Source organism: Anabrus simplex, chromosome 3 (assembly GCF_040414725.1).
Source record: "Anabrus simplex isolate iqAnaSimp1 chromosome 3, ASM4041472v1, whole genome shotgun sequence".
Lineage (NCBI taxonomy): Eukaryota > Metazoa > Arthropoda > Insecta > Orthoptera > Tettigoniidae > Anabrus > Anabrus simplex.
In genome coordinates, this window is record NC_090267.1 from 55,582,507 (window position 1) to 55,600,071 (window position 17,565).

A 17,565-nucleotide genomic window follows, 5' to 3' on the forward strand; every position below is an offset into this window, starting at 1 on the left:
TTTTTGTTGTCTTGTCTCAAGCAATTTCTCCATTTGCTTGGTCGATAACAGTTGTGGTGTGAATCGGAAGTCTTCGATGTAGACAGGCTCTTATTTATATGAAAAACGTTATAGGGGTTCCGCTGTCTGTAATTTTGTTTGTTCTGCCAATGTTTCAGATATTTACCCGTTTTAGGTCAACTCAAGACCATATCAGTGTTTTGTTTTTTTCGTGTATGTTTGTTCAACCATCATGGCGAAACGGCTGGATAGATCTCGACCAGTCTTCTCATTTAGAATATACTCATCCCTGGAAAGGTTTTGATATGCATATGATTTTAAAACCTCTGAATAGACGGTGAGTTTATAGGGAAACCAGAACAGTTTTCATCCATTTTCTCGTATACTGTTGATTTTTTGTAAAATCCGTGGACTATCTGTGAAACGTACCTTCATTATAAACAACTTTTGTTGTGTACATAATTAAGCTTACTCTTCAAATAACGGAGAAAGTTACTGTTTTCTGCGGGTCTCACGCTCTGCATTCAGTGACCGACAGACCGACAACGAACCTACGGGTTACCATGGCAACGTCTCTGCTTGCCAGCAGGGAAGTAACGTATTGCCATTTTCGTCATCATTCCTGTAAACTCGTGGTTGTTTCTTGGGTAGATAGCAAGAAAGACGTCAAATGGCCATTCTACGGGATATTCGCGGAGTACCGTTGGAGTTTACAATTGTCCGCGGATAGCACTAAGAGGCGCTGTTAATTTTTGAACTGTACCGCGGAGTGTATCCCATTATTTCACACCGTAAATTGTTTTCTGGCATTTGCTATAATTTTTACTGTATTTCTATTCTACTTATCTTTACCACTTTAATTTCTTGCATCTGCCTTGCCTCTTTAGGCTTAAGTAATATCTTCATAAGTCATCTTCTTATCTGTGTACCTAAGAATCCCAGCGCCTAAATTTCTCCTGTGTTACCGCCTCATTATATCCGTAACTCATACCATCACTATTTATGAGGGACATTTCATTTTCCAATACGTCCACTTGTTATGTACATATTTGTCCTTCCCGGCTGTTCTCAGTTATAATCCTATTTTCTATTAATTTCAACTTTCTTAAGTGTATTACATTTTACCTTAATTACTCCGTATGTATGTGAGTGCTGATCGCGAAACCTGGACATTTTCTTTGAGAAAAACATCCAAGCTGTTAAAATGTATAACTTTTGGTCCCGGAAAATATCGAAATATGGATGCATTTTAATGACGGCGCAGACCTTCGTTTCGGGGTAATTGGTGGATAAAATGTAAGTCACCGAGCTCGATAGCTGCAGTCGCTTAATTGCGACAAGTATCCAGTATTCGGGAGATAGTAGGTTCGAACCCCACTATCGGCAGCCCTGAAAATGGTTTTCCGTGGTTTCCCATTTTCACACCAGGCAAATGCTGGGGCTGTACCTTAATTAAGGCCACGGCCGATTCCTTCCCACTCCTAGCCCTATCCTGTCCCATCGTCGCCATAAGACCTATCTGAGTCGGTGCGACGTAAAGCAACTAGCAAAAAAAAGAAAATGTAAGTCGTATTTCAAAACAGTTAGCACAATCGCCGTTCAATTTGGAGAGATCTACAACTTTGGTCCTATGACATTTTGTTGTGTCTCGATCGTCGATACATTAGATAGCGCTGCATTTCTCGATTATAACAAAATCTCTCCAGCTCGATTGTGACTGGCATTAGGAAAAAAGGGCCTGTCTTTATAATCAATCAATCAATCAATCAATCAATACTGATCTGCATTTAGGGCAGTCGCCCAGGTGGCAGATTCCCTATCTGTTGCTTTCCTAGCCTTTTCCGAAATGATTTCAAAGAAATTGGAAATTTATTGAACATCTCCCTTGGTAAGTTATTCCAATCCCTAACTCCCCTTCCTATAAATGAATATTTGCCCCAGTTTGTTCTCTTGAATTCCAACTTTATCTTCATATTGTGATCTTTCCTACTTTTATAAACGCCATTCAAACTTATTCGTCTACTAATGTCATTCCACGCCATCTCTCCGCTGACAGCTCGGAACATACCACTTAGTCGAGCAGCTCTTCTTCTTTCTCTCAGTTCTTCCCAACCCAAACATTGCAACATTTTTGTGACGCTACTCTTTTGTCGGAAATCACCCAGAACAAATCGAGCTGCTTTTCTTTGGATTTTTTCCAGTTCTTGAATCAGGTAATCCTGGTGAGGGTCCCATACACTGGAACCATACTCTAGTTGGGGTCTTACCAGAGACTTATATGCACTCTCCTTTACATCCTTACTACAACCCCTAAACACCCTCATAACCATGTGCAGAGATCGGTACCCTTTATTTACAATCCCATTTATGTGATTACCCCAATGAAGATCTTTCCTTATATTAACACCTAGATACTTACAATGATCCCCAAAAGGAACTTTCACCCCATCAACGTAGTAATTAAAACTCAGAAGACTTTTCCTATTTGTATAACTCACAACCTGACTTTTAACCCCGTTTATCAACATACCATTGCCTGATGTTCATCTCACAACATTTTCGAGGTCATTTTGCAGTTGCTCACAATCTTGTAACTTATTTATCACTCTATAGAGAATAACATCATCCGCAAAAAGCCTTACCTCTGATTCCACTCCTTTACTCATATCATTTATATATACACTGACTGACAGAGCAAATGCAACACCAAGAAGGAGTGGTCAGAACTTTATGCCAATTGCAGGGTAGACTGACGTCACTGAGGTATGCTCATGATGTGAAATGCGCCGCTGTGCTGCGCACGTAGCGAACGATAAATGGGACACGGCGTTGGCGAATGGCGCACTTCGTACCGTGATTTCTCAGCCGACAGTCATTGTAGAACGTGTTGTCGTGTGCCACAGGACACATGTATAGCTAAGAATGCCAGGCCGCCGTCAACGGAGGCATTTCCAGCAGACAGACGACTTTACGAGGGGTATGGTGATCGGGCTGAGAAGGGCAGGTTGGTCGCTTCGTCAAATCGCAGGCGATACCCATAGGGATGTGTCGACGGTGCAGCGCCTGTGGCGAAGATGGTTGGCGCAGGGACATGTGGCACGTGCGAGGGGTCCAGGCGCAGCCCGAGTGACGTCAGCACGCGAGGATCGGCGCATCCGCCGCCAAGCGGTGGCAGCCCCGCACGCCACGTCAACCGCCATTCTTCAGCATGTGCAAGACACCCTGGCTGTTCCAATATCGACCAGAACAATTTCCCGTCGATTGGTTGAAGGAGGCCTGCACTCCCGGCGTCCGCTCATCCGCTCAGAAGACTACCATTGACTCCACAGCATAGACGTGCACGCCTGGCATGGTGCCGGGCTAGAGCGACTTGGATGAGGGAATGACGGAACGTCGTGTTCTCCGATGAGTCACGCTTCTGTTTTGTCAGTGATAGTCACCGCAGACGAGTGTGGCGTCGGCGTGGAGAAAGGTCAAATCCGGCAGTAACTGTGGAGCGCCCTACCGCTAGACAACGCGGCATCATGGTTTGGGGCGCTATTGCGTATGATTCCACGTCACCTCTAGTGCGTATTCAAGGCACGTTAAATGCCCACCGCTACGTGCAGCATGTGCTGCGGCCGGTGGCACTCCCGTACCTTCAGGGGCTGCCCAATGCTCTGTTTCAGCAGGATAATGCCCGCCCACACACTGCTCGCATCTCCCAACAGGCTCTACGAGGTGTACAGATGCTTCCGTGGCCAGCGTACTCTCCGGATCTCTCACCAATCGAACACGTGTGGGATCTCATTGGACGCCGTTTGCAAACTCTGCCCCAGCCTCGTACGGACGACCAACTGTGGCAAATGGTTGACAGAGAATGGAGAACCATCCCTCAGGACACCATCCGCACTCTTATTGACTCTGTACCTCGACGTGTTTCTGCGTGCATCGCCGCTCGCGGTGGTCCTACATCCTACTGAGTCGATGCCGTGCGCATTGTGTAACCTGCATATCGGTTTGAAATAAACATCAATTATTCTTCCGTGCCGACTCTGTTTTTTCCCCAACTTTCATCCCTTTCGAACCATTCCTCCTTGGTGTTGCATTTGCTCTGTCAGTCAGTGTATAAGAAAACATAAAGGTCCGATAACACTGCCCTGAGGAACTCCCCTCTCAACTATTACAGGGTCAGACAAAGCTTCACCTACTCTAGCTCTCTGAGATCTATTGTCTAGAAATATAGCAACCCATTCAGTCACTCTTTTATCTAGTCCAATTGCACTCATATTTGCCATTAGTCTCCCATGATCCACCCTATCAAATGCTTTAGACATGTCAATCGCGATACAGTCCATTTGACCTCCAGAATCCAAGATATCTGCTATATCTTGCTGGAATCCTACAAGTTGAGCTTCAGTGGAATAACCTTTCCTAAAACCGAATTGCCTTCTATCGAACCAGTTATTAATTTCACAAACATGTCTAATATAATCAGAAAGAATGCCTTCCCAAAGCTTACATACAATGCATATGAAAACTCTCCATCTCTACTGCGAATGGCAGTTGCCAAGTGAGTCTGTCGTTATAGCTGATACTCCCGAACTCAATTGTGATCGGCAGTAGGAAATGTGGCCTGCCATTATCTTCAAAACGTCTCCAATGCCTCCCTTATATCGGAAACAGCGTATGGCGTCCTTCCTGTTTTGTTTCTCGGATAGCGCTAAGAGACATGCAGTTTATATACATTTACTCAATGCCTTTAGAGTAATTTACGGATAGATCCGTATATACGAGGTAGAATACCGTAGCGAAGCACGGGTACATTTGCTAGTTAATTCATACGTTAGTCTGGACGGCGATGTTCTTGCTACGCCTAGTGCTGTCTTGAGGAATCGAGCTTTCACTTTTTCTCTTGTGTTTAGATCTGTTTTGGTTAAGTCTTGTTATATAAGCTGTAGACCATATTAGATGATAGGGCTTATTGTTGCCTGAAAGAGAGTAATTGCTGTTTGTAGTGATAGTGTGGTAATATTTTGCAGGTCGAAGACTTACAATTGGTCCAAAAGAACTATTTCACCCTATTAATATCGGGTCTCAATAAGAAAAGAAACGTTTGGAGATGGTTAATGTCATACTGCGTCTTACATTTATTTTTTGCAAGTCTTCCATGTAGCTTTTAGGCTCTTGTTCTTATAGTCTCTGAAAAACGTGTACCTAAATGTACATGTAATGTTAGGTGACAGTCGACGGGAACTGGCGCTGGTGCTGCTATATTTAGATAGCCATTCAAAATTACTTTTCTTGTGAATTTCTTTATTGTATGGAGGATAATCTCATGAATCACCCAACTGATTTTAGTAATTCTTTCTCCGTTAGAAAGCTTATTTCTTTAAGTAGTGAATTAGGGACCCTTGAAAGCGAATAAGCTGCCTGTGTTGTCAGGCAAAATTAAGCCCATCAAACTCGCAATAAGATTTTCTACAAATGTCTCCATATGTATTTTCTTCGTAACTCTAACAGTTTGCCGGATAATTACACTTCCGGGGCCGATGTGCTAGATATTAGGCCCCTTTTGAACAAGAAGCACCACCATCATCATCAATTACACTTTCGCATGCTACATAAGCACTTCGAGCATACGGCCCGGAGTGCTTGCGAGTCGAGCGTGGTTCAGCTGTGTAGGTCAGGGTAAAAATCGTTACTGGTATCCATTAGTTGTCCAAGTCCGATAATGGCTGTACATTTTTACTCAGTGAGAGAAGTTTGTCAAGGTGGAAGGCGAGGGGTGATGAAATAAAATGTGGAGCAAGCCAAAGGCGATGTTCTTCTGATCTGTTAGAGGTAATGTTCTCTTGGTACGGGAATTGACTCGCTAATTGTTGTGGAGGCTGAGGAATTAGAGATGTTGCTCGGAGGAAAGTCTTTGATTGGATTTATAATCCTGTCGTCAATGCAGACAGAGCTGCGGATACTGCTAATATTATGTTTGTGATAATGAAGGCCGAGTGCGCAGTAGCCGACGGAGAACGCAATAAAGCGGGCGCAGCGGGGACGATGCGGATAATCTGGTAACCGATTAATGATGGACAAGGTGCCCAGAATGATTTGGAAGCGGAAATTTCTGGAATCTTGTATGGGCCTTTTTAAAGAGCTCACTCATCTCCCGCACGTCAGTCAAGCTGGAGCGAATCAGTCTTGAGTGCGTCAATCGCAAGTGAACGTAAACAGGCGGTCGCGAGTCCGTTAGTCGGCTACGCAGAGTTCGTCGAATCGTGCTAGTTTTGAACTGTTCTAAAACGACACTGCGCGGTGAGAACGGTAAATAGTAGTTTAATATATTTAGTGAACAGTAAAACAGGCTACCTATGTGTAGTAATTTTAGTTCTAAGAACTCTGATAATCCGCCACAATCTTTTTATTTTGGAAAGTCAACTGTACTCTGTTCAAAGAAGTGAAAAACTAAAATGTAATTATTGATAACGTTTCACGTCCAGAGGCGCTTAAAGGCGTGGTGTGAGATTCTTGGCTTGAAATCTTTTGTTCCTAGCTCTTGCTAATCTAGAGCTCTCCGCGACACCCACACAGAGCACTTCAGAGTCACTCAACTTTGGAAATAATCTCATCATGTCTGTAGTGCGTGGCGCAACAGTGAAATGTTGCTGGCGATATTAAAAGCTTTAACCACGAGAGAATTCTTCATAACATTACGTATGCTTCAGCTGTGAGGATTGCCTTCACTCTGCACAGTTAAATCAATAAAGAATTCCGGGCGTGGCAGTTTTCACCGTGTGCTATACACACGTTCAATTATCTCTCCACATCCATTGCTTTAACTCGATTTTCGTTCAGAACTGCCACTTAAATACAGGGTGAGCCAGGAGTCATTTTAACGAAATATAATCAGTCTTTCTGCACGATGATAAAGCCATCTGTAGAGGTTCAAATATAAATCAGCTGTTCGTTTATACGCAGGGGCTGACATTTCAGGAAGAATGTGAACATCTGTAGATAGAGATACACCGTATCGCATTTTCTTTAGTATATCCATGACCGATAAAATAATAATAATAATAATAATAATAATAATAATAATAATAATAATAATAATAATAATACAGATAAAATAATAATAATTGTTACGGAGTATCGTGGATTTGCAGAGGTGAAAGAAGGTGCAGGGGTGAACAGGTCCCAAAATACGAAATTAAAGTTAAGATAAAATTTAACAAGGTTATATTTTCTTTTAAAGATTAAGAAATAACAAATGGAACAGGTACTCAGTAGCCGAAACACAATTCGAAAATGTACAATTACAATGATTACAGGATTCGGGCTCCGAGAGCCAGACACCTAATTCTTGAGCAATGAGCCCAGCCTTAAGCTATACAAGTTTCAACAAAGGGGCAGAAGACCCCAATCATGCCCAGGAGCTCTTGCTCCCAATTACACAGTAAAGCCTCCTCGAGGCATACAGAAACAAATTTTAAGAAAGAGCGACCCGCTCTTAAGTTCAGGCCAATCAACGGCCACACCAAATTCCACCTTCAAGCTGTCCTCCAAGGACACATACACAGGGGTAAAAATACCCAACCTACTGAGGCCTATTTAGAGAAGAAACAGAAATATTACATGGCCTCTAAAATACCAACTTGAGAGGAGGCGTTCTTGCACTCCTAATACACTTTATATAAAACCTACTTGGCACTAGGCCGTTACTGCAAGGGCTAATCCCATACTAAAGAGGTGACTTTTAGAAGGAAACAATTTACATTACGTTAAGGAAGAAGCGGTTGTGAAAATAAGTTCACCTCAATGCAATATGAGTGGGAGCTCGAGAGGGTTAAGCACTCTCTATCCCAATATGTAGTTTAAAAGATAGAATAGATACTAAGTGTCTTTACATTTTAGGGGAAAAGTTACATGGTGGAAAGGCTTCGGACCTGCCCCGAGAGTTAAACTGCTGAGCTGACAAGAAAAGAAATTATTAAACGGCCATTACCTGGTGGTTGAACTGCTGCCCGACGAAAGAGGCGCTTCCCGCCTCCTGCTAAGTACTTTACACAAAGATAGGTGTTACTGAAGTGGCGCGGAGGTGTACCGCCCGGTACAATAATAATAATAATACACATAATCATACAGAGGAATGCTTGTAACGGGATTTGAACCGTTACACCGTGTGGTTTCTCATTTCACACCAGTCAAATCGTCGCCATAAGACATATCCCCGTCGGTGCGACGTAAAGCGAAGTGGAAAATAATAATAATAATAATAATAATAATAATAATAATAATGTTATTGGTTTTTACGTTCCACTAACTATTTTTACGGTTTTCTGGGACGTCGAGGTGCCGGAATTTTGTCCTGCCGGAGTCCTTTTAGGTGACAGTAAATCTACCGACATGAGGCTGACGTATTTGAGCACCGGACTGAGGCAGGATCGAACCTACGAAGTTGGGCTCAGAAGGCCAGCGTTCTAACGTCGGAGCTACTCAGCCAGGGCTAGGGCAGACAAAACACCTCACTAACATTGAACTACGACTGAAACTTCGCAAAGTCGAGAAAGCCAACTGGGTCAAGTACCTGCGCGAATAGATTGAATTCAAAGGGGTAGCGCTAACAACCCATATTAACAAACGAGAGTCGGCGTACCAACTAAGAACATTTACAATAAGAGGCGTCTCTCTCGCTGTACCAGACACTACCATGCAGTCATCCGCCCAGCAGCTCTGTATGCACTTGAGTGTTTGATCCTCAACAGGAAAGGCATGCCCGACAAAGGAAAGGAAGGTATCGGAACCAATCAAAGGAGAGTGTGAATACAGGAGATATTACAACCAAGATATCTATACATCTAATATCTAAAGTTCAACTCTGACATTTCTTAGAGGGAGTTCCGTTTACTGCCTGCCGTGGCGGGATAAAGGGAGTGGGGTATGGTTGTCATGGAAACAGTCTGGCCAGGTAGTCTACAACAGAACACAGCGGTCTGAGTGAATGAGGGAACAAGTGAGCCGGAAGGTAGGGGCAAGAGAAAGGAATGCTGGAATGTGGCAACATCGTGAAATGGCACGACCAATGCTCCTCCCTCCAGCCCTACCTGTCAGATTACATCTTTAGATATTAGAGGTATATAATCATAGACGTGGCCGGAAAGGGACGCCTGGCGTCCTACGGACGTATCTCGAGTATGAACCCCGCCAGGCTGACCAACCGCCTTTCACCAAATGGAAGAGCAGGAAGATTAGGACACCTTGATTAGCGGAAGCGATTAAAGACCTGTAGGAATAGGAAATAACAGGAAGTGACAGAGGCCAATTACCTATCAGAAGGTTTCCGAGACGAAAGAGATTCCAGGACAAGTCGGCCTGTGAGAGCACAGCTACTCTTTGGGCGAAGGAGAGAAAGAGGAGAGCCAGATAATATGCAGTGACTAAGCAGACACCAAGGCCTGCTCTAAGCAAAAGAGTGGATTGTCCTGTTACAACAACAACAACAACTAATACTACTACTACTACTAATACTACTACTACTACTACTACTACTACTACTACTACTACTACTACTTTCTGTGAATTCGAAGACACGTCAGGGCATAGATATCCGAATGAGGTCTTTTTAACGCCTCCGAGGCAAACGATACAGAAATATAGACTATCATTTAAACACACTGAACACAATTTAACCTCAGCCGTGATCGAACCGTCTATATTGAGGATCGACTCTCTGACTGCGTCCCTGAGATGGGGCTGTGGACGTGTCTGCCACCCACACCTCCCATATACCACCAGTGTAGTTTGAGGTGTGACGGACTACCCACTACTTGATGAACAGTGCATGTAGCAGGCCATCGATCGCGAGTGCTGTTGCTCCCACAGACCACAACCAGGTTACTCCTCACATCTGCTCCAGTAGGCTTACGAACTGCTCAGAATTGCCCGGCCAGCTTTGTGTATTCTGTCATCCGTGCTTCCGTCACCCGATGCTCGGCTGTCAGGCCATGGCTTCCGGTGTACCGCAGTTGAGTTGGAATACTGTTCTCTGCCGCCACAATCACATAGGATTTGCCAGGGGTGGGATACAGTTGGAACGTCAGAGAAAGAGGAGGTTCCGTTACTCAAAAACTGGTTCTTTTCAGGAGTGCTAGTATGAATGAGGGGACACTACATTTAGAGGATAGGCTTTTCTATGTCCAGTGTATTACTGTAGCAGCCGGCATGGGTAGCTCAGACAGCAGAGCGCTGGTCTTCTGAGCCCGGTTGGATACCGGCTCAGTCCGATGGTAGTTGAAGGTGCTCAAATACGCCAGCCTTATGTCGCTAGGTTTACTGGTAGTAAGAAAACTGCTGTACAAAATTCTGACTCCTCGGTGTATTCGAAACAAGATAGACAGTGGAACCCCGATATCTGGAATCACCTCGGGAGTTAAATTTTATTTCGAGTTACCGACATTTCGAAATATAGAGAATATCGTTTTTGAACAACGATTGCACACAATTGAATCATATGTATCTACTGGCTTACAGTGAATACGTTATTTTTAACAGAACTAAAATATACAAACTTTACCGCATCACATTAATTATAACCCTTATTATAGTAAATGTTTAGAAGACAGGGTACAGTACATGCAGTAGTGAAACAAGAAACTTACCTCCGTTAACACCTTTGGAAAAAAATCAAGTAGTCTTTTCTGTTTGTTACGATTAACCTTTCCTCCCGTTATGTTGAAACTTCTCGTCAGTACCACACAGTCGAGATGCGTAGATGGAGCTTGTCATCCACCACTTCCGGAGTTGCTTTCGTACGTGACCGGTAATGAAATCACACTCGAGAAACAGCCAGGCTTCGCCGATTTTCCGATCATTAGAAGTTTTATTTTTTCGGTTCCCGTCACATTAGCTCCCAGAATCACTGTAAACCTTTATTTCCTTGTTAACTGTTCCTCACAAACCACAAATGCTGTATTGCGCAGTTAATGCTGCACAAAATTCGAGTTACAGAGTATTTTTTGCTTCACGCAAGGGAATGTTTGCTTCGAGAAATAGAGCAATTCGTGTGACCGAATTTCGAAGTGATAGAGAAGTAAACATACGCGAAGAATAGGAAAAATCGGCCGGGAAATTTAAGTTAGTTCGTGATACTGAATCTTCGAATAATAGAGGTTCGAGATATCGAGGTTCGACTGTATGTATATTTCTCCGCTGCACGGAAAAGCATAGACTCATGGTTATGTTTTTGGGCTTAGAAAACGAGAGAGCGAGAAAAGATTCTTTGGTTGTTGCCCTCTCAGTAGCCTCTTACGGCATGCAGTGGGGTACAGGTAATGCATCCTTTCTCTCCACCCACAGGGGAGATAAAGAGTTCCGATAAATCGATAGAAATATGCAGGGCGGTTGGAAACAACGTGTACCGGGTATATGATCGTTAGAGGGTTGGTCATACTGATAAATAATTTGAAAAAAGTATTTCAATATCTCGCGCCATTGTCTCTTTATCAGCTGTTCAGATCGCTTCACCAGCTAATTCAAATGGGCTTTCCGAGGCGGCCACTCAAGCACCCACCATGCCAAGCAGACAAATCATACATTAACCCACCATTACATGTTACAAATTGCATGTCTGGTCCGTATTGAAATGTACATGAGTTTAAAAATATTACTAATTATTTTTATTCGGATAGGTCGATCCTAATAAATCCTAATAAATTTTTAGTAATATTTTTTAAACTTAACCCACCATCCAAGCATTAATCCCTCCAAGATACATCGGCTTGCCAACTCTCCTACCTTACTACATCCTCCCCTTCTTCTTCCTGAAGCACTACAATCTCCACTGACAGTTAAGTAACATTGGACGTGGTCACCAGCTGGATGGGTGACCAACTTCCTCGCTTTCCTCACATAGGCCACTAGCCGTCATGAATAACCAAACCCACTCCCAATCTTGGGTAATCATGATACCCTTGGACTCTGTCACCAGAGACCCAACGCCACTCTTTCCACCCCTCAGGGTAGAGGTCATATTCTGACCACTTCCATTCTTTCAAGGTACCACCACCCCCACAACCATTCTGCCCATACTCCAATTTGTCGAAAGCAGCACTCGAGGCCCACAAGGCCGAAGGGCTAAATTTGCTCAAAGGATCTGGGTTCCGCCCACATATCCATTGAGTCGCGTGGTCTGTGTGTGTGTACCAAATTTGTACGTGACTTAAGGCCAAACTCAAATACACAGTGGATTTCAGCCGGTGTCAAAGAAGCGTACTCGCCATAACGCCACCCTGTCAGCGCAGAGGTTCGTGTTTGAAATCCCTCCTCTGGAAATTTTATTTATTTCGATTGGTTCGCTCTAGCCTGTCTTAAGCCACGTGCAGATTTAGCAACAGCGCCTCGCAAAGCCCATTTGAATTCTCCCGCGAAACGATGTGATTGGCTAACTTCAGCAGCTGATAGAGAGACAACGGCGCGAGGATATCGAATTGTGTTTTTCAAAATATTTATCAGAATGACCAACCCTCTAACGCTCATTTCCCCGGTTCACGTTGTTTCCGACCAACCGGTATAGCATCATGATCTACGTCACACAAACTGGTCGCTGATTTAGCACACAATTTTAAAGCAATTAATATTCGCAACATACGGATTATGAGAAAACTTTTGCTGCTTTCGGAGACGTTACCCTGTGTAGTGATCTTTGCTGTGACGTGGACGAAACGGCAATCGGAGACAGTGGAAAGTGGTTTAAACCACGGCGTCATTTGTACCTACTGTGCTTTATATAGAAGGCAGAGTTCTGGCACACGGTAATGATGCGAGGAAGAAGAAGACGAAGACGAAGACTTAGTACACAGGGTGTCTCATATAAATCCACACCGAATGCAAGGTGTTTGTACTCTGTGCTACGGCATCTGCAGTATGGGAGGCGCGTGCATAGTTCTTGACCTTGCAAGCATAAGTAGTCAGTCTCAGCTGTTAATATGGTGACACAGTTATCATTTCAATACCGTATTTTCGTATGTAAAAGTTCTGGTTTCATCTTAATGGTCGTGTGAACAGTCATAACTCACGCTGATTGTGTGCAGAAAATTCTAATGGTGTTTATGAAGTCCCTCATTATGATAGAAAGATGGGTGTTTAGTGCAAGACAAATCATTGGGTCTACTTTTTTCGAGACGACAGAAAATGCAGACAGCTACCAAGATGACATTTTGACAGCGTTCTTCCATCAGTTAACGGAAGAAGAAAAAACGCGTGGGTGGATTCAACAAGAGTCAGCCCCTGCACATATAGCAGAAAATTCCCTTCTCACAATCTCGGAAGTGTTCACAAACAGAGTGATCAGTGCTGCCTATTTTTCTGTCGTTCTCCAGATCTAACAGTGTGTGATTTTCACTTGTTGGGTAAACTGAAAGAAAAAGTGTATTCAACAAATCCTCACACATTGGAGGAACTGAAGGAAAACATTGTGACTGAAATTAGAAACATTACAGTGGCAGAACTCATTCGCGTCAGTCAGAATGTGGTTACCAGATAGTATGCCTGTATAACGCAGGAAGGACGACACCTCCAGCATCTTTTATAAGGTAAGATTGTATACACGCTTAAAGCAGGGCGGCCGCGCGCGACATAAGTTCGGCTGAGGCAGCTGCCGTAGCGCAGAGTACAAACACTGTGTGTTCGGCGTTTGTTTATATGAGAGACCCTGTAGATAGGCGACTTCATCACTGGTTGCCTTGTTACCACGGTCCACGCAAAATTGTATACGTTAAATTTATGACGCTAATTCCAGGTAGACCCTCAGCCCAACACATGTCCATGTTGAAAGTAGTTAGTGGGACATAGAACCATTAACAGTAATGTTTGTCTGTATTAGTCGTGTTTCGCTCACAAGTAGAACGCTACGGTGCTGTGGTGAGAATGTTACTGCTAGTGGAATGTATACGGAAGTCGCTCTTATCAAGGCAGGTTAATAATAGCCCACTGCCGCGACCTGGCTGTCTCTTTGTGTCGCGCTATCTTTGCTGTGTGCCTGTGACATGAAGCGCCGAACCCCGGAAGCGTTTGAACCGGAAACCTAGCGTGGTCGCCGCCAATACCGACAGTTGGTCGATGTCTGGCTGAAAGAACAACTCCTTTAGGACATTGCTTCCTTCACTCAGCCGCGTGATGAGCTGTTCTTTTCCAGTTCTGGTCATTGACTCGTGAGAAATGACGTTTCCATTATTCTGGCATCTAATGCTATAACTATTGTATATGTTTTTTACTGAGCCAACACTGAAAAAGAATGATTTCCATCTTAACAAGAAAAAACTATCTAATGTTATATGTCGCATTTCAGTTCAGTTAACAATTTTGTTGTATCTCATGGATTGAGTATCCAAGTTACTGCAATATGTTTATAAAATGCCTGCCTAACCAAGGCAGTAAAGATATGCTCGTTTCAGCTGGAACTGCAAGGATTCGATTCTCCGTTTGAAAGTCTAAAGCTTTAGAAGTGAGATTTTTCATTAGTTAGAGGTTCACTTGAAATACGTCAAGAATGTCTGTCAGGCTAATTCCTGGGGGCGAGTACGTTCAGACATAGGACGAACATCGAGGGTACGGCACCAAAAGCTTTCAGTTTCCACCCTCCTAGTGCCTTCATGTCCTGTGCGAAGATGGCTTTGTTTTTACATTTCTATACACTTAAATCATACTACCTCTTCCCTAGGAGCATGCAAGTCGTGGCAGATGAGCCTGGCTTTCGTTCGACTGGTACTGATGTCATCAATGTCATCCTTCCTAACGGAGGTTCCTCAGTTAACTCTTGCTCCTTTCCAACCTCGACATTGATAGCTTCGTGAGGCCTACGATGTCAATTTATCAGTCTTCCATTTCTTTAGCATATGCCCTCGTTCTTTCATTCTACTTCCTTCTTCAGCTTTTATGAGAATCTCCTTCACAAATACAACTAGGCTGGCAAGTATTCTTTTAACAATGATCGATCTCACGTCGAACGATGTGTATTTTCCTCGCTTGATGTCTGTGTAACTGCCTTTAAGAATACATGTAACTGTATCATTGTCATCAGCCTGTCAGTACTTCGCTGGATGAAGGGCTCTTCCAACCTCTTCGATAGTTCACGATCCTTGGCCAACCATTTAGTCCCAGCCAGGCGCGGTTCATCGTATGTGTTCGGGGTTCACTGAATCCTTTATAAAATTAACATTGGAATTTTATTTTTAAAGTCAATATGATTGTCCAAGATTGAGTGAAATTTAGATCCCTTCCTACCCTATCTTTAAATATATCGGATGGAAAACACTAAGTGTAGGTCTACTCAGTTTCTTAGTGGGTTCTGCGACGTCTGTGGGCGAATAGAGGTATACGGGTAGGGGGAACAAAGGGACCGAAGCCGATCTTCTAAAACTGAAGGTACATTAGCGAAAATCCGATCGTTGACGACGCTGAATCTCGCACCTGGTCCCGGCCCGTCAGCACAGCGACTGTTACAGTCACGTATAGTTCTTGCAATTTCCTTGTTAACGACCGGCACGTTTTTGAAACCTAGTTAGCCGGCTGTGTTAACATTGCTTGTCCGCAGAATGCTAAGATTTCACCAACGCGAAACACAGCGTACATTAAAAGTAGTACCATGTAAAGAAGAGATATTCACAGATTTCGGGTTGTGGCATAACAAATTGACTGTACTGCTTTCCACCTTTGATCTCCGCTAAGGGGAAACCCGGGATACATACAGTATTTTGTGTCCTTTGATTGAACCCTTAGTCTCAAATCTCAAAAGCCGTTACTGGTCCCCGCGAATAATCTGTTCTCATCAAACCATCTCATGTAAGGTCTGCCTGTAGGTCGTTTATGTTCGAAAGGAATGAGGTGTAGGGCCCCATGTGTCCACTTCACGTGTGATGAGACCTGCCTTCTTCCCAGTAGCGATGATATCTTACACTTTAAAAAAATGCTATTTGTTCGGGGCGTCGACCTAAGAAGATCTTTTGCTCCTACTTTGCACCATGAGTTATGAACCTGTGTGTATTTGGAAATTGCGGAAGTGTCAAGTGTTGAATGTGAGGAAAGAAACATTAAGGACGACACAAACACCCAGTCCCCAGGCCAGGGATATGAATAATGTACAATTTAAAAAAACCTGACACGGCCGGGAATCGAACCCGGGGCTGCCGGGTGAGAGACGGACGCGTTGCCCACTACACCGCGGGGTCGAACAAAAGGGTATTGAGCCAACGGCACGTGCTGTTCCCAAGCGATCACCCGCCCAACTACTGACCACGCCCAATGTTGCTTAACAGCGGTGATCGGACGAGAACCATTGTATTCAACATGATATGGTCGTTGGCTATCGTACACTTAGGTCTGAGATTTGCTTGTTGCTGAAAGGGGGCTAACATTGAAGGTCATCGGCCCGGTTTGAGATTTAATCCACACATTGGTCTTTCTGTCTTTCCACGAAATACCCAACATGGCCTTTTCCATTGATGCAGGCAGTTCACGTGTGACAAAACGAACACCGACTGCTACCTTCCTATACCCAGTATTGCTGATTAAATCCTGTCCGAAGCAGTGTATTGTTGAAGGTGGAAAATCCATACCAGGCCATGTCCGTCATGTAATAAAACCTTACTACTGCAGAGAATATATTTAAGTTAAACAGCGCCGGGCTGAGTGACTCAGACGGTTAAGGCGCTGGCCTTCTGGCTCCAACTTGGCAGGTTCGATCCTGGCTCAGTCCGGTGGTATTTGAAGGTGCTCAAATACGTCAGCCTCGTGTCGGTAGATTTACTGGCACGTAAAAGAACTCCTGTGGGACTAAATTCCGGCACCTCGGCGTCTCCGAAAACCTTAAAAGAGTAGTTAGTGGGACGTAAAACAAATAACATTAATTAATTATTAAGTTAAACAGCCTGAAAGGAAACATGAACAAGGAACTTCAAAGAAGAATACGACTTGCTTGGGGCAAATTCTGAGGTTTAATTCGTTCTCCTGGACAAATACACTATATTAATACAATATTAACATTCAGGAAAGGTTTGAAATTTTGGAAAGCTGCGCTATTTCAGTTCTTCTGTATGACAGCCTGACTTGGACTCTCAGAAAGAGAGAGATCAAGATGATACAAGTGTGTCAACGGAAAATAAAGAGAAGAGTTTTGGAAATTTACCTCACTAATAAAGTGCGGAATGAAGAACTACTAAGAAGTGCTATGGAGGATGCATACATCAAAGCGAGGTCTCTTATATAGACTTGGCTTGGACGTGTGACCAGGATGCATCTAGATAAGTGGGCTGCAATATGGGATCCCAGGATAGGCAAAAGAAACAGATGACGTCCATTACCGCGATAGACTCATGAACTCAGGGAAGTGGCTGGTGTTCAGCCGTCAAGGACAGTAAGAGATAGAGTGAAATGGAAATAGTCATTCTTAGTTTTAAAGTGATTGGAATAGGGATGAGTGATAATATTTGACCATAAGTAGTCTGAACTTTCTTAGTGTTGAGATTATTGGAATAAGGTTAATTAGTGATTCGTAATATGTGTTAATTACTTGGAACTTACCACAATAGGAGAAAC

At 43.6% G+C, this 17,565-nt stretch overlaps 1 pseudogene; it reads right to left on the minus strand.

Moving 5' to 3' along the window:
- Nucleotides 1-16,215: 16,215 nt before the first annotated feature.
- Nucleotides 16,216-16,334, minus strand: LOC136867569 (5S ribosomal RNA; annotated as a pseudogene).
- Nucleotides 16,335-17,565: the final 1,231 nt, after the last annotated feature.